This window comes from Agelaius phoeniceus, chromosome 1, assembly GCF_051311805.1.
Source record: "Agelaius phoeniceus isolate bAgePho1 chromosome 1, bAgePho1.hap1, whole genome shotgun sequence".
Classification (NCBI taxonomy): Eukaryota; Metazoa; Chordata; class Aves; order Passeriformes; family Icteridae; genus Agelaius; species Agelaius phoeniceus.
Window position 1 is genome coordinate 105442012 of NC_135265.1, and position 21586 is coordinate 105463597.

Genomic DNA, 21586 nt, shown 5'->3' on the forward strand with positions numbered 1-21586 from the left:
TGGTATTGATCATGCTTGTATCCTAAGCACAAGCAGAAGTGAAAAAGCAGAAGTGAAAATGCAGAAGCCTCTATTAGCTGGGCTAGGGATGTAAAGTCAAAATGTGTTCAAAGTAATGTGCCAGTGCTAAATACAAGTGTCTGTAGGGCAAACTTTTTATGGCTCTTTTCACATTGACTGCAAAATCATCATTGTTGTGGTTAAGCAGGCAGTGTAACATTGTCCTGAATCATAACATTTTCTAAAAACACAGGACTTAAATCTTGCAGAGTGGGGCAAAACTAGTTATACCCTAAAAACTGTGTGTTTCCATGCACTGAACTTTAAAATCCTATTTGATTTTTCTTTTGCTTGGAATTTTCTGTGCAAAATGCTCTATGACTTGTTCTGAATTAAATTTCATTGGGCTGACCTTTATTGCTGTGGTTTTAAGCAAGAGGAATAGCCACCATCCAAACAAAAACTCTGGTTTGTAAACTGTGCCTGTAAGCACTGAAAGAGAACCTGGGACTGTCATTTTGTTTGACAGAAACATCAGGCTGTGGTCTCCCCTCATCTGTGAATATCCAACTCAGGTCTGGAAATGCAGATTTTAAATATCAATATCCAGCTGACTGAGACAATCCGTTTCTTCCCCACTGAATCTGGGGCACAAACACACCTCAGAAACCAGCTGAGAGCTTGCTGCAGCTGAAATCATTGTTATCAAAGACTGTTTCAAGCCTGAAAGCTTTCTCTTTCCTACTGTTACTTTTTTTTGTAAAGTGAGATTCAGAATAAACCAGCAAGTTCTTCTTTAGTCTGTGATTCAAAAAAACCACGGCCCATCTTGTGCATTCTAAGGTGATATATTTCAGATCTAATTATCACCTTTGTGATTTTCCTATTTTTTGAGGTACCTTCTCTCCTCATTTTCTCCCTAAGGGCCTTTACCTCTAGTTAACCTTTCTCTGTCAGCAATAGCAATTTATTATTTTTGAACCCAGTTATTTTTCCTTACCTCCTCCAAAGCAGTGAGAGCTAGAACCCAAATTAAGTAATTTTGCTCTGACAATAGGCATACACATTTGAGGGGATCATTCATTTTGCTGAGCTACAATTATGCTCAGTCTCATCACATCCAGGTTCTTAAAAGTACCTGTTAGACTCAATCTTCTCTGAGATTTCTATTTTATTCTGCTGTGTGCTTCTGTAGCCTTTTTTTTCCTATTCACATTCAGTTTTACTTTAACTTTTTCTAGAAAAAACCACAACGTTAAATTATTAAGATGATGCACCTTTCTGTTGGGAATTTTCTGTTGCTCTTGTTGCAAGCTATTTGATAGTTAACATAGCAGTTTTACCTTCATAAATAAAATTTTGGCTTCATTTTATAGATTCTATAGAACCTATTCTTGAGAACCAAAGAATTGCACAGGAAAACTAATAGATTATTGGTGTCTGTCAGTCATAATAATTTTCAGCAGTATTACACATTTAGGGAATTCTTTGAATACAAAAGTCTTAATATTTTGAAATCAATCATTCTTATATTGGTTGACAGCAATGTAAAGGACCTCAGCATCTTTATCTTTTCTTGTTGCTTCTGGCTCTATCTGGTTGCAACTTTCCTTGGCTTTATCTCCAATTCTTTATGAACATTATCAAACTAGGTCGCTTGTGTACTCATCAACAGCTGCTGAGTTATGAAATTCATATTTAAATAGCTCTTTAATATATTTAGGAAAAATAGGGAGTATCTGAATTGTAAACTCAATAACAGGGGTGTTGCATTTGAAAACACAAAGGCAATTGATCAATGTGACAGAGGACAGAAGTTAATTTAAATTTTATTACTTTTTCTTTCATCTACATTGTGATATTGATTCTTGCCACTAAAAATAGTGTAACAGGATGTTAAGCATTCTTTCAGACTAATACATGAAAAATTAGGAGAGTCTTTAACAGTGTGGTAAAATAAAATAGTAAAAATAATTAGCTAAAATAGGTTATCCTATTAAATCTCCTAGAACCCACTGAGCATTTAACTTTTCTGTTGCTTTATACACTTTATTCTTGATTGCATTTTTGAAATGTAATGACATGAGAAGAGCAAATAATCTGCAAAAACTGAGATTAAAGTCAAACTTTCTTTTGTTCTCTGTATTCTTTTATAGACAATTCAGCAAGATTTTTTTAATGTTTATTATTTACTAAGAACAAGACTAATTACTGGGATTAATAATTTATATTATATATCCCAAAGATTTCACAAAGATTCATAATTCTAGGCTCTGATTCTGCCCTATTACAGCTCAACAGAAGATTTGACTTGAAGCAACAAGTGTTTTAAAAGTCTTTGGAACAACAGGATGAAGCCCTGTGTGCAAGGTAAAATAATATGAGACCTTCCTACAGCTGCTTTCCAATATAAAAAAATGGATTTCATTTTTCCTAACCCTGACAGACAGCAGATGGATTATTAATTTAACAGTCTACTGGAAAACTGTATGGATGAAATTTCAATGTCATTTTAATAAAAACAATCTCATTTTCTCTCCTACAGTCCTTCTCTAAATGTGTCTGAATAAAAGAAATGTAATTTGTTGAACTATTGATCACAAATACCTAAAAAATAATGAATAAAAGTAAATCATGTCTCTTTTTGGAAAGAAACAGCTCTGTGAGGTCCCACATACATATTGGTTTTTAAAGGTATGGGATTTAAAGTACATATTCACATCTCATCTTTATTTACAAGTTACTTTGAAAATCTCCAAGCACTCTTAATGTCAAATACCAGTTACTGTGTCTGCCTTGTCTCTTAGGATGATAAAGGTGGTTGAAAGAACCTGAGTGGCCTTTTGACTCTGACTTGATAAATGAGGCCAATGTCATTTGGCACAGATTTCTTAGTGGGACACAGCTTCTAATTGCATGACTTGTACCTGTGTCAAACAAAGGCAGAGGGATCAAAAGTAACAAACATATCAAAGTCAGTTAGTTATTAAGAGTTTCCTCTACTTCAGACTGTTAACCAAAATCTCTTGAGAGTCTGTCTATGGCTGCTTTAACTCCACTTGAGATGCTTCATCTGTTTCTGATATTCTCTTTGCCATCAGGACATCTTGCTAGCAATTATTTCAATGTCTGACCCTCTGTGAGTTTCAGAACCATCCCTGTAATAATGATACTGTCACTAAAATGATGATAATCTTAATAAATAAACTAGGTCCCAGGCTTTGCAGTGAACACTTTATATGCAGAATTATCTTCTGTTTTCACTGGCTGTATATGCCTATATTTCATAATATTTAAATCAGATTCCTACTTTAAGTTATTAAAAAATGATTTATTTGGGTTGTTTTCAGCTTTTGAATTATTTACTAAGATTGAAGAGAAATTACTACTTTGACTATTCACTAGTCCTCATTTGTTGCTTGTTCTGGAGAGTTGGTCGCTTAAATGCTTTTCTGGTTTTTGCTTTACTTGTCTGGATAACTCCTAGAACACAAAGAATTTTTTAAATTGAAGTTAAACAGTTTTAGCACAAATAAATATTTACATTGATTTCTGAGTTAGTAATTCCCTTAACCAATTTATGAGAAACAGTTAGAGGGAGAAATAAGTTACATGGGTGTTGTTGCCCTTTTTATTCATCCCTGATGTCCAAAAATATCTTACAGAAACTAGTTGGATTATGGTATTATCACTACTGGGTCAAGTCTATATTTACATTTTAACATGCAGTTTATAGCTTTCTCCAGTCATCATAACTTCCACCAGATTTAAGTAAAGCTATGCAGGGAAGTATTTTAATATGGTATAGCCATACTATTGAGCTTATTTTCTTTTGTTTATTATGAGCACATTTCTCATATTGAAGGCATTTTATTAGCTCATATAAACCATTGGGTTCATAGTCTTCAATAGAGCCACACAGGTGCATATTTATATCAGCTGAATATCTTTTCCTAACAATGCTCTTTTGAGTAAAAATACGTACTTTTCTTTTAGTGGGTATATGGGTAAGCTTAGAAAGCTTACAAAGAGACAAGGAAAGCCTAAAATCAAAATCAAACCAAGACTGCTCTCCTTTAGCCCGGCTATGAGTCAGTAAATTTCTTGAGGCCTGGGAGCATCTGTGGCCAAATGTGCTGCTGGACACCCCTCTCACACCTTTGCTTACAGCCGTGGGGCTCCTCAGTCGTTCCAGTCGGACAAACCGAGGAAGCTTAGCTGAACCTTTTGGTTTTGTTATGGTTCTGGCTGTTCAACATTGTTTTCTATTCTGAGATTCTAGAAATAGGTACCTTAACATAGGTAAAAAGAAAGATTCCTGCAGGCAAAAAGTGTAACATTTTTCTTTTTTTAAAATTTGAGATGAACTTCGTATAACTATGTCTATTTTTAGATTTGTCTTACATGCTCTGGGGCTGACTTTTTAAAAGTAAAAATCTCCTTAGCACATAGAAGAACTTTTAATGTAAGCAGATAAATGTAGTTAATTTTTTACTTTATCTGGCCTGTGAAATATTATCTCACTGTCCATTTACTACAAAATGATTACCCCAAATATTTCTAATTTGAGCTGGATGAAGAATACTCTTGCCTTGATTCTGCATGAAGGAAGAGTTAAATGAGCAAAATTTTGGATTTTGAGCTTATTTCACAGATAACTTTGTATGCCTCTATGCCTCTTTATTAAAAGTGTTTTTTTTTTTTCCAAGTGAGAAAGCAGAACAAGGTATTCTGAAGTGGCTTACTCCTAGTGCCAAAATGGGAATAATTTTCGCTGATGCAAGCATGTTTAGGATGAAACAGCTGTGTTCATACTGAAGGCCACTGGAAAAGTTTTGCCACTTCATCTGTAATGCCATGATTAAACATGTGGGATTTAGCAATATACGATAAAATATATAATGATGTGATCTTGTCTGTGCACAGGTATAAATAAGATCAGCATCTATGCAACACAAGACTGTTGTCCGGGGGTTTCCACTCATACAAGAAGCCCTTGAATATTTCATATATTTAGAGTATTGGGAAATATATATATTTTTTCAACTAAGGAGTTTTGACAAGCCCTCACTAAATCATCCAGCCTATTTTTGATTCATTATCACAGTCTCCACTGCTTATTTTACTGAAAGGTTTTTTTTTGGTGTGGTTTTTTTTTTGTTTTTTTTTTTTACTTTTTATAGAGCTGTAGAAATCATGAAACAGAGCCCTTTCTTGGGTCCATTTTGCTGACCTCAGGAATGACTCTGGCCAGTTAAAGGAGGGGAGATGATTGAAACTGATACACAAATTCTTATATGTTCTCCAATTCATGAGAATTTTAAGAAAATATTCCCCTGCTAGAGCTGTGGGAAAGGCTTATAAAGCTTTATGTTATTTTTATCTATTTGACAACACTGAAGGTTGATGTGACTCTTGAAATGATGATGCAGTGACATCAGAAACTTCTGTTATTGTTGCAGTGTGACGCCATTTCCTGTTTCACCTGTCCCAACCCCCCAGGTGTGCCAACCTCTCCTTTCCCCTCCCCCTTTGCCCTCCTGCTGAGAGCTGTCCATCAACCTTAACATTCCAGCAGGGTCGTGGTGTGGTTGGCAGAAGTTCAAAAGATGCCCCTCAGGTCTGGGCTCATTGGCCTGTCCAAGTGTCTTTGTCCCTTGAGCCTTTCCCTCCTCCCACCTGGTTGGTGCCTCACCTGTCCCTTCCCCTCCCCCTGTCCCCAGAGCTTAAAAGGAGACGGGACCATGCGGTTGATATTCCCTTGGGAGCTGTTACAAGATTCAGAGGTCTGTCATCCTGGAATAAAACTCTGGATTAAAACTCTACGATAGAATCCTCTCCTGTTTCTCTTCATCGTCGCCTGAACCTTTTCCACCAGAGGTAAACTGAGTTCCTACTTTGCCTGGATTTGTTCTGAGTGCCCAGCTGCAGCACCCAGCCAGCCAAAGGTATCTCTGAGGTGAAACACCACAGCTGCCGCCTTTGGCCCAGCAGCAAGGGTCAGATGAGGCCAGGCACGTCCCACCCGGAAATATTGGGATTAATATTCCTTGTGTCATAAAAGAAATAGCAATTATAATAAAATCAAATATCTTGTAAAGTATTAGTGACATCATAAAAATCCTAGGTTGTTCAGGGATGAGTGCTGTGACCACTGACTTTCTGCTCTGCTTTCCTCACTTCCTCATTATCCCTGAGATTCAGCTATAAACTGGAAGCCTGCAGGCAGGAGCACCTTGGAAATGGCACCTTAGCAAGAATTCTAACTTGTACACACCCTCCCACACACCAGCTGTGTAATTCATCCCAGGGACGGGTTCAGGTATTAATAGAGTTCCTGTGGTGCAGAAACATCCCTGCCCAGACAGTGCAGGATGCAGAGCTGTGCTCGCCAGTGAAGGTTCCTCCAAATCCACAGGAGATGCTGCTGCTCTCACAGGGTAACCCTTCACCAGTGTAAGGTCTGCATCCTCTGCAACCTTGGTCTGCAAAAGCCTTTTGCTGCCTGCCCCATGGGCTTTAGCTCCCTCATGATCAATGTCCAGGGCCCAGCTGTGACACAGCAAAGTGTGCAACCTTTTCCCAGGCTGCTGAGTAAGGGCATCCAGAAGGATCTATGACAAAGACAGTGTGGAGCAAAGGAAGGTAAAAATTAGGATTTTGGTTTGGGATTGTTAGAAGCTCAAGAATCCAGAAGAGATAGGATTTACATGAAAAAGTGTGAAATCCTAAAGAGAAAAAAAGAGGGAATTATCAGGTTGCTAGGCCAAACTATTGGTGCCATCTACATTAACAGAGAGGATGAAGATGGTAACTCAGAGTGTTGTTTTTCCCTGGGATGGTTAATTCCCTTCGCAGTGGCTAGTATGAGGCTATGATTTGGATTTGTGCTGAACACAGAGTTGATAGTACAGATATGCTTTAGTTACCCTTGAGCAGTGCTTGCACAACATCCAGACCTTTTCTGCTTCTTGTACTGCTATGCTGGTGAAGCAGCTGGAGGCACACAGGAAGCTGGAACAGGACACGTCCAAGACAGCTGATCCCAAATGACCAAAGAAATATCCCAGACCATATGGGATCAGCCTCAGCATATAGAGCTGGGGGAAGAGGAAGAAAGGAGGGGGACACTTGGAATTATGACATTTGTTTTGCCAAGTCACTGTTATGCATGATGGAGCCTAACCTTCCTGGGCAAGGCTGAACACTTGCCTGACCATGGGAAATGGTGAGGAATTCCTTGTTTTGCTTCTCTTGCATGCACAGCTTTTGCTTTCCCTATTTGACTGTCTTTATCTGAACCCAGATTTTTTTCCCTTTTTTTTTAATCTCTCCCTGATGCTGCTAGCAAGGTAGAGACTGAGTGGCTGAGTGTTGCTTAGTTGCTGGATGGGATTAAACCACAACACTCCCCAGTGCTGATCGTCTGCCCCTGGGAACTGTGGCAGCTTCCTCTCCTGCCTGTCTGACAAAGACTCCAGTGCCTTGTCAGGGATGGGGACCACACTAAAGCTTAGCTCAATGGACTGGTGGATCCTTGCTGTCTTTTGTGTGAACCAACCGCCAGGTAATTGGTTTCTAATTTAACTTGCATATATCCTGGCTAAAATTGTGCCTGGCTAAAACCACCACATCACACCCCTTAAAAAAGGTCTGTAACACCTCCAATAGTCTTCTTCATCAAATTAACCTCTTTCTCAGCAGTGAACTGATAATGGCCTTTCAAACTGGCCTGGGGGCTGTTTCTGGGGCTTAGTGAGTGCAGTGCTTGAAATGGTGTTCAGCCTGTGCATGTGACCTACTAGGGAATGTCTGTACTTGAGCCAAAGGTAGAAAGGTGTTTCCAGGAACATGGACCCTGCAGAGTGCTACCAGCCTCCAAACCCACCTGTGTTTTCAAGCAGGCTCCCTATCCTTCACTCAGCTCCATCTAACTCTATCCATACCACAACAGCTTGAAAATGAGCAGGAGACATGGGATAACAGAGCTGTTCACAGACCCTGTGTGAACAAACAGTCTGCTACAAGTACGGCATAATTTATTGAGAGCAAAAACCTTTAAGGAAAGAAAGGATTCAATGAACTGTCTGTAGCTATGTGTAGGCTGAATAGCATCTGTCTGTCTTCCATATGGTGATCCTGCATGTTCACAGTGTCCTAAAGCACTTGCACAGCAGCTAGGATGCAGGCAGCAGTGTCATACTCACCAGTCATTTCTGTCTTGTCTGCTGTCAAAGAAAAGGTTTTTCCTCTGTGCAGGACCCTTTTTTAACCTTCCTTCCCCTTCAGGAGTGAGAATCACTCCTGAGCTACTTAGTGACACTGTCCTCTGCAGTGGCCAAACATCTGTGTCACAGCTTGGAAGAAGTTGTTCTGATGCAAGTGCACTTTCCCTTCCTGTTTATTTTGATGGCATTTATGCTATTGCCAAGGTAAAAGGAGTCATCCTTGCTTTTTTTTAGTTTATTTAGCTAGTCCCTACTTTTGCTGAATAGACTATTAACTTATGCAGTAACGTCACTTCCCTGACTAGATTGCATCCGCTATTCATAAAATCATTGCATATCATTGTTATTAGATTATAAAACACTGGCTTCTTGCTCAACACCAGCATGTCCAGAGAGAAGACTCAACCTGCATATATTGAGACAAATTCCTTCCTGTGAAGTCTCACCGTCTGTGGTTCATACTCTTAAACTGTCTGACCTTTGCAAATCAAAAGGAGCCAAGAAGTCAAACCATGATCTGCAAAACACTCTAGATGCCTTCTTAGTTTTCAGTGGGAGTCACAACTCATCTACCTGGTGTGTTGTAGGAAAGAAAAAGGCACACTTTCGTATCACTTTTCTAGAAACTATCCTTTGGCTTGAATGCAGGAGAGAGCCTTTTGTGTGTTATGTCCTATGAATTAAAAATGTAAGAGGAAATATAAGGGTTGCTGCAGTAAAACCTTTCTATTCAGGACAGCACAGAAATATACATGGAAAGCTGTTAAATTTTGTTTGCTTGTACCAAAATAGATTAAATCTAATGACATTATGGCTGGAACAAATTTAGGATTTTTTGAGATAAGAGAAGAAAGGGGGGAGTGAGAATGACTCTGAGTCATAGATGAGCCCTGATCTCAGAGGATGTGCACAGGCAATACTTTCATTGATCTCAGCAGAGATCATCACTTGCATAACAACTTCCGAATCAGGCCCATTTTGAGTGCTGAGTCAGCCTAGGACTCAAATTTAGTTATTCTATCAAGCAGTTAGTTTGGAAAGTGTGGGAAGGTACTTTTTTGCTTGTAAATGTTTTGCCTTTGATGTACCCCTCCACATCCTAACATTTAAAAAGTGATAATTAAAAACAAAGTAAAAAAGTTGGCATGGAAATTAAGGCAGAAGAAGATGATTATTCACTGAATTCCATTTCTCAGTGTTTGCAGAGAATCAGAAGCCTCCTGACATGACTGAGGTGCTGCCATTCTAAAGAGTGTTTCATGAGGAGTTGCTAGCATTATCAAAGCTTCTTTGCAATAATATTTTTTTTCTTCAATATTAAAATCAAAAGGCTTTGTGTTTGTCTGAGAAGAGAAGGTGATATGTGCAAAAGTGCATATCTGTCTAGATACATTTCCTTACTTAGATCAACAAATACTCAAAATTTCTTATAGGGACCTGCATTATTTCCATATGCACATTCTGTCCTTGGCTGTTTACCTAGGAATCATCATGAGCTTCAGAGTTTGTGCCTGCCAGAGCTTTATGTCTCTGGGTCCTTCTGGATTCTATGTGGCTTATATCCCACAAAGGATTTTACCTGAAAAGCTGCTATAAAGAGTAGGTGTGTTTAGCATAAATATACTTCTGACACATCTATGTATATATCAGTCAAAGGAATAATGTTGCTATTTTCTTTAATGGTAAATAAATGCTACATATTAAAAGAAAGTTTCACAATGTAGAGGTTTCTGTAATATGCTTCTGGAATAAGAACATGCACATGATCAATCAGTAAAATGCAGTTGGTTCTTTTACATCCATTAGGAAGGAGAGGAGTGTGTATTCTCCAAGCTTCCTTCATGAATATTTAATAGGAGATTAGATCATTAGAGTTTGTCACTTTCAAGCCATTGATCTGAATCAGATTTGCAACTGTGATACATTGTTAAAATTATAATAGGCTGACGCACGCACACAGTTGTCCTAAAGGTAAAAGGCCGGGTAAAAAAAGGGCAAAGGCTGAATATTGATTAGGGCATTTGAAATGCAAAGCAAGAATAATGCTGATTTAAGAGCAGGGGTTTTTTTGGAAACTCATCCCAATAAGCAAGAGATGGAGCTGATGAATAAAGTCATGTATACTATGTGAAATCAGCTGTCCAGTGAAGATAATATGCTTACAAAATCATTATGGTTGGATCCTGCTAATGCCTTAATTCTATGACAACAATTTCAATCACTGGAAAATTACTTTATTATTTGTTTCTGATTTGCCTAATTTTTCAAAACGACTGCAAGCTGGTTCCATGGAAATGTAATTACTGTTCAACCTACTAGAGCATAGAGATGGACAGGAACATAACATTTGCAGAGAATAGGTTTGCTTTTTTCATGAAATCTGATATTTAAGACTAAGGTATACTCATAGTCATGTTATGTTTGCCACTGAGAAAGCATAAGAGGTCTTGCAATTTACTAAAATCACCTGTCTCCTGTGTTGCTTACATCTCTGGACTACACAATTCTGCCTGCAAGTCTGACCTAGGTTCTCACATCCTTGCATGCATTTGCACTCATTCTTTTTTTTTTTTTTTCTGTCTGGATATGTATAACTTTGAGTGAGTATCACTCAGATTAGCCTGCTGCTCAAAGGTCAAAGTCTTCTGCCACCCATTTTGCATGGGAACAACTCTCATGTGGACAATGCATTATTTATGTCAAAAGTGCTTTCTGGAAGTCAGCTGAAATAAATGATGAGTGAATTTAAACAATGGGAACATAACCATGACATCTTCTTGACAAGCCAGTAAGCACATTTTCTACAGGAATGAACCAATATAGTGCGAGTAGAAAAAGTCCTCCACTGGAGTAGGTCATGCAATATTTACACAAAATTCAGGAGAAAAATTCAGCAGAAAAACCCATATTTTTTTATTTTAAAAGAAAAATGAATGAAATTGGTACTTTTTCAGTTAAAGCAAAGTCCTTTAGAAGAAAGGGAATTTTTTTCTTCTGAGCTGCTTTTGCAGAAGTCTGTAGTGATGGCACATTTTCCCATTTGTAGACCGTCAGACTGACACTGGTATGAAGGACTGTCCTGGTGTCAGACACAATCTTACTACACTTGTTTGGGAACCTAACTTATTTTGTTCCCCTGGTATGGGAAGGACACCTTTCCTTAACAGCTTAATTGCTTTTTTGGGAAAGGCAAACTTATGGTGGTTCACAGACAAATAGAATCCTCTCCATTGCAATTGTTTTCCTTAAGAATTTCGGTCCTTCAGAAATGTTATGTGAGCTAAAACCACCTTCTTCTATACAAATTTCAGGAGATGTTGCTAAATGGCTTATTTTGATATTACCTGAAGATCATTTCTCTTTCCCTTTGGCACAGTCACCATGATAACAAATTTTAGGTAAATGCCCTCACCACCTCAACATGCTGGGAGGTGGTGAATTTCTCTGAGTGTCATCTGAAAGGCAAATCTGGTCTTATGCCTGGTTTATGATAAATCCTTAAATATAGTAGGGGTTCTAATACATAACATTTTTTAATCCTCTAAGTCTAGTATGTCTTATTCCTAAGAAAAAAATAATGTTTCTTTAGTAATTTTAGTGGTGTCCCAAGCATTTGACAGGCATTTCCTTCCTAATTGTAAAAGAGATAATGAAGAGGCTAAGAGGAAAAGTGAAAGTATGTGTTCAAACCTCTTCAGCTCCACAAAGATAAGAAAACCCATGAGGGGAAAGAAGAAGTGCTTGAAAGAAGCACAAGTACCAACAGCTGCATCAGAAAGAACACCACAAAACTGTATTGCCAGAAATCCAATAAACATGCTAGAAGTTGTTCAGGAGCAAATTGTCATGCTAAGTGGATATTTCTGGGTTGATTACCTGGTTCTGTCATAGTGATATTAATCTACCATATATAGTGCCTCTTTATTAGAAAGCAGTTGATAGCACTTGCAAACTCAGATTTTGTTTCTCCTTATGACTACTCAATGCCATTTCTACCTTATGAAAAATCATTATTCATTATTTACTTTGTCTTGCAAAACAGGCATACACCTCCAAAATCAAGCTATTTTCCTAAGATTCCAAAAGGGCATTGGCAACTCATTTAAATGTCATACAGATGCTGAGCACAGTTTGCTCACAAGCTGACACAAAGCAGCACATGGTTGGACAATAGTGCAGTAACAGTGTGCTCTTAATGGCTTGCCTTAGTCATACAGCACCAATGTATTCTTCTTAATTACCACTAAGTCTGCTGTTACTAAACCAGCATCATTCTGCCCTTTGCTGGCTCCTTGATTGTGATACATCTTTTTTTATTGCACAAATAATCAAAGCGTAGCAAGTTCCAACACAATTAATACTGGGTTACTGACACCCAGACTGTTCATGCTGCACTGTTCAAGTCTTCTTAATCTTCCAGTAATTGCTCTGCAGGTACTTAGACAGAAGATAAATCCTCCTTGGTGCCTTGTAAGAATTCATGTGCATAGAAGCAAATAGCCTCCTGGGTCACACTAGCCATTGCAATTCTCTCCATTCTTTCTCTTCTAGTCCTGCTGTTTAGAAGTTCTGCAGTCCTGAAGGCACAACCAGTGTGCACCAGCCATGAATTGCCAAGGAAGAGCATCTGTAAGAGCATCAGAGCTGTAGTTTCATAAGAAGTACTGATGGTCCTGCCTCTCCTTCCTACAGCAAAAAGCCACTCACGCCCTCCTTCCCACAGGATGCAGCAGTACAGTCACAGAGTCTGAGGACAGCGACATCCTCGCAGGAAGGCTAAGGCACTTCCAATATCCCCTGAAGGTTTTGAGGAATGGGTGAGCTTAGACTTCCTTCTGAAAAATCATGGTCAACAGAGTTCAGTATTACCTTTACTTTGGCTGGTAACTGAAAGGGCAGGGGACATTCCCAATCCCTGAGGACAAGGGGCATGGAACAACACCCATTTGCAGGAATAAATCCTCCCCTTCTTGCTCTGGTGTGATCTCATCCCTACCATTTATTTGTAACAGGCTCTGGATCTTATAATACTCTATCAATGACAGTTTCAAATGTTTAACTGTGGAACACAAGGAAGACTGGCTCAGTCACACGCGTGCCAGCCCAGGGAGTCCACAAGGATCCCAGCAGAACAGCTGGGCTGGGAGCTGGTGGGGTGGCAGAGATGATGTTGATAGACCTTTGCAGGCCAGACACAGTCATGGCATGGATTTTGATGTGAGAATCTTTAAACTCCTGAAGAATCCTTGTGATTCTTCTTCAAGAGTTTGTGAAACTACAGGGTGACACAGGAGCTTGGTCAATAAAGAAGGATGAAGAGGAAAGATAAAAAATATTTTGTCATCATTGAATGCCCTTCCTGTGAACACAGGATCCAACAAACTAAGAGTGAGTCTGCTCTTCTCAGGGTCTCTTGTGAAAGATGTTTGATCTAGAATCACTATCAAAATACCAAATCCTCACTCACAATTGTATAAAGCACACTCCAAAAAGCTACAGTTTTATAAAAGGCCTAGAAGGTAATGACTATGAGGCACCACAGAAAGGTGTGGCAATATCTGTCACAGTATCACACGGAAAGGTATGACAATATCTATCCCTGCCAATGTCATACATCCGACTGAAGGAGATTTATTTATGAGGTAGAAATCCTAGCTGATGAGAGAAAATGGATATTCCCTGTTGCCACCAGGAAAGATTAGAAAATTCTAGAAAGAAAATTCTAGCTGTTTCTTTTCTTCTGATATTGCTACTCACAAATCTGGCAATCAGCTTTGCCCTGTGTGGGCCACCCTGACACCTGGCAGAGGTCAGTGTCATTAGAAACACTGTTTACATCTATGACTTACTATTTTGGCTGTGGTCTTTCTCCACTATTTTTAAGCAAGGTGAAGAAAAAAAATTCTAAAATTCTGATAGAATTTACATAAAGCATAAGAAGCAGCATAATTTAGCTCACCATTGTGATAGGGACCAATATAGTTTTTTACAAGGACCCTGGAAGAATTGAGAGAGTTCTACTGGAGGACTTTAGAGATCTACTGGACTTGCAGATCATGCCATGTCTTTATTTTCTGTGCTCTGTTTCTTAGAACACTGATTTATCTTATCTGCAAGCAAATAATATAATGATGTGATGACAAGCCTATAAAAGTTTTCATTGTCTCTTATTTAGTATCTGTGAAATATCATATGTCTCTGCCACCTCTAAGCTATTACTTTTCCAGAAATGAGACAAAGCGTGATTCCTAAAATGGGAGAGATGCCATCTATTTCTATGTAGACTCAAATTACATATCCTGTTTTTCAAATAAACCCTTCTTGGCTCACAGTTTTACCTCAAAACCTCTCCAGGACTGGAAACCCAAGTTCATTCAACTTTATTATGACGCAGTGGCTCTCTTTAGCAGTCAGCTTTCATTTACCTCAGCAGGATTAAGTGAATCCATTATTTTCAGCTAACATGCAGTGGCCTTCCTTGATCCTTTGTACAACTCTGCTTTTTTTCTTTCTTCTTCTTTCCTTAAAAAAAAAAAAAAAAAAAGAACTCTTGTTCTTTCTCTTGCACTTCTCCATTTAAAATAAAAAGTAGTGGAAAGGAGTTTGGGGCCAGTGTTAGAAATAAACACATCAATATTTAGTTACAGGGAAATAAAAGTCAAATTGGAAAGAAGAAAAGACCTATGTGTCACTGTTAAATGGTGAGATGGTGATTTCTGTCAGAAAGTCTTGCCTGCATTTCAGCTATTAGGAGGCTTATAAATAAAGTTGCTCACCCACAGTTTGCTCACTTTTGTTTGTTTCCACCCCTTGCAGATGACCATGACTGTAAATCATGTTACTCAGTCTCACAGCAGGCTGCCTCCAAAGGGCAGCTCTGCCTCCCTGCCTGATCCCTGTCCTGCTCATTCCCCTATGGCAGCACAGAGAATCTGGTGTCTGGACAGCCAGCTGGGTCAGATTGCTCATCTGGCTCATAAAATAATATTGGGATTTTACTATTTTTTCTTTTAAATGTGGAATGAATTTTCAGACAGCTAAACTTTTGCAAAATCCCCAGTATCAGAAGTGGACAGACAATTTTCTGGTTTCCGTTCATTATGTTGATATTGTCCAAAAGCTTCAGCTGAGCTCAGCTCTCTAAAAGTTACATGTAAAGATCCCAGGGCCTTAAGCACAAGGGCCTCCAAGGCTCCTCTCTTTCCCAGCTGTTAGCATCCTCTCCCAAAGACAATTACTCTCATGCCTCCACTAAGGCTGTTTGCTCCAGGACCTTAATGAAGATGAAATTCAGGCCCACAACCTTGAGGACTTACCATGCACTTTTCCTGTGGGAATGTTTATGCTGCCCAGCACTGCTCTGTACAGCAGCACCTGCAAAAGCCTTGAATAATCTGGCTCTGGTCTATTGGTCAGCCTTGTGCTTCCCCCAGACTAATTAGTCCTGCTGCAAAGCAAGATGAATTGCCTGAGGCACGGTGCCAGGCTGCAGCGCTGTGTGTCCTGGGCTAACTCGCGGTGTGACGCAGCCCTGTCTAGACACACCAGCCTGGACAGAGCAGGTTCTGGCACCTCTGCATGTTGTAAACACCCAGCTCTGGCCAGCCAAAACATAGAGTATTTCTGATGCAGTAAGTGGGTCACAAAATGAGGAGAGGAGAGTGCCACGTCAGCTCTTTTCAGATGTGCATCCTTCCTTTGCCAGCATAGTTGGGATGGATGACAGGCGGTGCCTTGTGGCTCTTTTCCCCAGTTGTAGCTACAGGACTCCAGGAGAAAAGGTTAGTTTTGGGAATGAGCATGAGGAAACCTTCAATTTTGTACCAATTACATCTTATCTGAATGCAAGGGAAATGAATGCCTGATTAGGGTTAGAGTTTCCACACCACTGGAACAATTTGTCCACAGATGGAGCTAGTTGAGACTCTTTCTAAATACTGAATTCATGCTGCTTGTGCCATTCATACTTTTCATTGTTGTGATTCTCTTACAAAAATTTTACATTCTAAGGAGGTATCTGAGAAAACTGCTACTTCAAACACAGGGGTATGGGCACTCTGTTAAGCTCTAGGAATAGAAAAGAAGAAAACCCAAGTTTTGCTCATAACCATTCAAAGTGATTTAAGACAAAATGGAGAACAGCAGCCCTCTAAACTGTTGGTGCTAATGAATATGTATTGCGGCCAGATGAAGATTTGTGAGCAGAATGTATATGACATCTTTTGCAGAGGGTGCTGCCAAGCTTGAGAACCTAAAAAAGCACTGGTTTAATCAAGGGCTACAATAGGGCAAGTCAGTATCTTGTTTCTTATATGATTTACAAATCCATCAAGTCAAACTTGCCACAGCTAAAAAGTAATAGGAAAATTTTGGAGTTTTTTATTTTGTCATTGTTCTTCAAAATTTGACCTGACAGGAAACGTTGTCTATCACTTGCTTGACTGTTAGACAAAAAATGTACATTTCACATCTAACTTCTCATGAGTACTTTATTATCCAAGGACAAGTAAAAGGACATTTTGCATATAAAAAGTTATGCATAAGAAGGAGCCCTTCAGTGTCAGTTCACTCCTTCAGACACGTGGATGAAGCATGACAGCTAACTCTACTCTGCTTCTCCTTTGTCAGCACCATGCCCATGACCTGTTGGATTCCGTAAGTTGGAAGAGAAGACTCAGGATGACTCTGCCTTCAAAAGCCACGGGTGTTGCTGCATTGCTAAGCTCAGCATGCTGCCCCAGAGAGTTGTGGAGAAAGGCTATTTTTTTCTTCATCTGGGGCTTGGGAGTTTAGAGGCTTAGAGTTTCCTTCTCTGAGGCAGAAAAGAGTAGCTCAAATGTTCTAAAAACCAGGAGTAATATAATGAGTTGAGCTCAAGAAGGGATAGAAAAGCTGCAAGAGTTTTCCTTCCCTCAGTCTTTTCTCTCTTCATCATTTCCTCCTGGCCTTCCAATGTCCCACTCACTCTTTCCTGTATAAAGGTAATATCACCATGACAGGCCCAAACAAAGCATAGTAGGTGATCTCTGTAAGGTAAAAAATATAAAAAGAAATGGTTTTACCTTCACCATGGATGAAATCTTCCAGGCTGTGTTTAATTTGCTCACTGCTTACATCAGTTGACTTCTGTACTTATAAGTATGTAGAAATAGTAACTTATCAATAAAAATAACTTAAAAAAGGTGTTGAGTGAGAGTGCTTGCTATGAAATTTGCTGATTATAAACACTTTACGTGTCTGAAATGAGAGCTTTGTGTCACAAGAGCCCTTGTAAATTCGTGTAACTGACCTCTACTGATATAGGGTGTGGATAGAGAAAAAATTAACAAAAATAGCAGATCAAACAGAGAAAAAAATACATGCTGAGGGGTACCATATGAAAGGCTGCTAAGAGTTTATAAGCTTGTCAGACTAGTTGTCTATTGGATTCATCAGAGTTGATAAACTCAGGACACCACAAACTTTCCATATCCGCCCAAGGCCACCACCAACAACAGCTTGTAGAAATCCTACTACATCCAAGAAGGATTTTATGTGCTCTGTTCAGAGAAAGAATATGGGATTATACATATGCTGATGAAACAAGGGACCCCTTGAGGGATTTGCTGTCTCTCTGCCTCTAAGTCAACAGCTGGGTCTGACCCCTGAGCTGCTGCTCCAGCTGGGCAGTGCTGAGTGACACCAAATTGTGTGAGGGAGTAAGCACCATGGGGAGATAGTTTTCTGCTATTAATAATAACAGCCTAATATTGTTGTTGTTGTTGTTTTCTTCTTCTTGCTATTATTATTCTGATACAGCTTTATTATTTACGTATTGGTTGTGACAATTGTCTCCCTTGTCCTGATCCTGCCAGGGAAAACAGAACATGCAACACCGGTGCATTGGGTCAAACCCAATGAAGGAACAGCACAAGAACAGCGAGCAGAGAGAAAAGTCACAGAATGGTGCATCTGAAACATCTAAAATCCCTTTCTGCCACCCTGAGCTCTTGAGTAATGTCATTACAGTCAATGTCAAGGACCTAAAATGATGAGCTCAGTTTCTTCCCCAGTTACCACAGCTCCATTCACACCATTGTAGATGGGAGAAGACAATTCACAGAAGGTTTTCATATACACAGAAGATGTAGAAGAGTGAAAAATCTGAGCAAACAGGACAATCATTAACAGTTTCTCCATCCTTTTTCCATGGACTTCAAACTTGGCTTCCCTCCACAGTTTCCACCAGTCAGCCTTGACATATAAATGCAATAGGATGTAATAAGGTTCTGTGCAATAAGAATGCTGTAATTGGGGCCAGGGAGTCAATATGAGATGAAACTGCTCTGTTCACAGGCTTGCACTATCACTGGTGACTCTGAGACCCATTTTTTCTATCCTTTGGTGGCCAACATTGGCATCCAGTGCATCCCTCAGCTCAGAAGATATAGGAACAATTCCACTGTGATGATCTTGCCCTTGCTTTTGGGTAAAACAGCAACAGATCTCTATTTCCATTGTGTATTTATTGCTTTTGGAATGAGTTTGCTTCCCGCTTTAGGCAACAGTGGTAAAATCTGGACTCTCTGAGAATATCTGGTGGGGGTAAACAAACTTATTCTCAAACTTGATTTTTGGGAAAAAGGTGGTCTCCCATGTATTAAAAAATGTTGCATTAAAATGAACTCACCTTTAATTTTTCTATGAGTGATTGCTCTCAGTAGACCGTGAACTGCTGTCAAGTAATCAAATATTTGCGCACCTACTTAACAGACACCAGATTAATCTATAACTTGTATGATAGCATTTGAAAATGTGATCGTGGTTTGTGTCATGCATCTTGAACTACTCTCAGGTCCCAAGTGCTGGAACCATGACATTCAAAGAATGTTTTCCTGATGAAATGTGTTAATACTTTACCATATGTAACCACTAGTGATGAATTACTTTGGCATTCACTGTAAGAACATTAACCAAGATGAACCCATTTGGTGTTAATGTCAGTGTAATATATAGCTCCCTGGGTAACCCCTTGGAGCTTAACATTCATTTAGAAAACACTTTTTCAAAAGAGTTTTACACTACGCTTTTCTATTTTAGAATTAGCAGACAAGCCCTTTTGGATTATATTTTTCATTTCTGCCTCCATGCTGTGCTTGCTGGCTAACCTGCATTTCAGGATTGAAATCTCTGTTCTTGAGGGAAAGCTTGGATTTCAGGCTTACAATATACTCTAAAATCACACATATTGATGGGAATAAGGTTATCTCTTTTAAACTGCTGAATACATCGCCTGGCTGATACATCCAAATATCTCTTCCATACTACTCATGCCTTTGCTTGTAGTACTGCCTTTTAAATTGTATTTTGTACATCCAAACAACAAACAGATGTTTCTTCCTTTCTTCATTACTGTCTAGTCCATGTTTTCTCATCCATGTCAGCCACTTTGTCTAGTTAAGTGAAAGACTTTTTATCCTTTATTTCATCTATAGTTTGAAATGCATTTCTCGAAATGCAGGAAAAGCATCTCTCCACGCTCTCCTTTCCTGCCACCACTGGAGGATTGGGTACAAACTGCCAGCAATCCATAGTCTGGTGTGCTGTGCATGGTATGTGGTGTAGCTGGTGTGACAGTAGCAACTTGCTGAGTTTGTGTTGCTGGGATATTGTGAGGAGATGCTGCAGGGTTTTATTTGTACTACCCAGGTAGTGAAGGAACAAAATTTCTATGCTGAAGCGTAAATCTTCTTTAGTTTAGATTAATTCTTGTTGAACTCTGATCACAACATGGCCATTCAGAGATAATTGCTTGTTTATGAAGATGTTTTGCGACTGAGAAGTTAGCCTGATTTTAATCCATTCAGAGTGCTCTATTCACCACTAAATGTCAGCTAGTGATAGGTCAAATGCCAGATTTCATTTCAAAAAGAAAGTTAATATGACAAGATTTATTTTCCATAAGCCATGTTGATTGATATTAATTATATTACCATCCATTAACTCTCCTCAAGTGATTGTTGCATTATATAGTTGGTGATCAACATTAGGATAGATCATCCTGTTTGTCCTTTTCAAAATGTCGTGAAGTTTCTTTTCTTGAAGATTTCTGGGACATCTGATGAGTTCCTGGACTTTTTGAAAGTTGGCATTACTGGTCCAGAGAGTTTGGGCAGCATTTTAAAGAGAGGATTTCAAACTCTGTCCACTTATTAAAAAACTCTACAGAATATCATAGTTTTATTATGTATTTAACATTTTAATGTGTTTCTATTGTCAAGGAATTTATTTTAGCATCACGATCTGGGCAATTAAAACCATTGCCTTTTCCCACACATACAAAAGAGAAATGTTTGCTGAACTCTCCCATTTTTCTGCCTAATTATTAATTGCTTGTATAGTTTTCCTCTGCTAATGGACCTGTGCTCTCTCCCAGGGGCAATGAGCACAGCTGCCCAAAGACCTGTTAAATTAGATATTTCTTGAATACATTTGCAAGATCAAGGAAGAAACAACTAGGAACTGCCCCAAGGTTCCAAGATCTCCTCTAACTGGTCTTAATTATGAGCTGATAGGTCTTCATGTATTCATTGGCTTCCTCCAATAATCATCTATCTTCTAAATTATAGTATTAAAAACTTTGTCTTTCATTCCACATCCTATATACAGGTATTTTCATGGTTGCTTTCACTTTTCCTCTAAATCAGATTTTGGGTTCTCTTTAAACCAATGTAACATTATATCTGGATTCTAGATTTTGACCGTGGATAGACTTTTTTGAATATTAAATAAAGTATTCTTCAGATTTTTCTGACATATTTAATTTTTGTTGCTTACTTTTAATTTTTATACCAAGAGATTAGGTTTATAACTATTTTTAGCTTTGCAAACCCTTTTTCTAATGAACTGAATGTTACCCTTTTTAAAAATAATAAAATGTTTATGCTACTGGCTGGCAAAATATTCTGTTTGGCATATAATAAATGTAACCACTGATTTAATCAGATCTCTGATGAACTTTTTCCTTTGTCACAACAAGTACACAAAATTAAATACAACATACCTGAAGTTAAAGTTTTCATTCAGAACCTTCAGGAAATCCAGATAACATTTTAGTATTTCCAGTGTGAGATCCTCAGTATGAGTCAAATGATAATTTGTGAAACAACACAGTGATTTTCCTTTAATGTTATCCTGAGAAGTGCAATGTTTGACTAGGAGGATCAGTGCAGGTTGGAGCAATGTGTCTATCCCAATTCTCTTAGGAGAGAGCGACCCAGCAAACAAAATCTTCCTCTGGAGAAAAGCAAGGCACAATGAGGAAGTGACTGAACCTGTATGGGATGATGTGGCTGCTGTTATGTATGAAGAGAATTTTT